Below are 498 nucleotides of genomic sequence, written 5' to 3'. Positions count from 1 at the left end.
CTCTCCCGCTGTGTCTTCTGGGAGGACGTCCCGGCACCGGCACGGACGGTCATGGGGACAGAAGTTAGACGTGCTGGGCCCCTATGAGAGAACCGGGCGCTCTGATTCCAGAATTCACAGGAACAGCCGAGAAGCTTCCGGACGGAAGGGGGACGGAGCGTCCCAGGTACGGACACCCTCCAAGGCGCGGGCCCCTGTCCTGCCTGTGGCTTCCGGTGGCATCTCCGCGCGAGGCGTGCCGCTGGGCATGTCCGCCGGGAGGGCCAAGACTGACCCCAGCCCCACTCCCTGCCCCAGGGGCTTGTGTCTGCCTTGGTCACCCCGCCTCGGCCGAACTCGGGCTGGACGCCACGGTCACTCGGCCCCTCCCGCGGCGCGTCCGGTCCGTGGGGGTTCCGGAATCTGACGGTGGCTGGCCCTCCCCACTGGCCGCCTGGTTCTGGAGCCGTCACCCCGGCCTCGTCAGCGTCTGCTGGAGGGGCGTGCACAGAATTTCGG

The sequence above is a fragment of the Carlito syrichta genome, unplaced genomic scaffold, assembly GCF_000164805.1.
Source record: "Carlito syrichta isolate Samal-C Ts95f unplaced genomic scaffold, Tarsius_syrichta-2.0.1 Scaffold303245, whole genome shotgun sequence".
NCBI classification, from domain to species: Eukaryota; Metazoa; Chordata; class Mammalia; order Primates; family Tarsiidae; genus Carlito; species Carlito syrichta.
Note: the sequence above shows the minus strand (reverse complement) of the source record.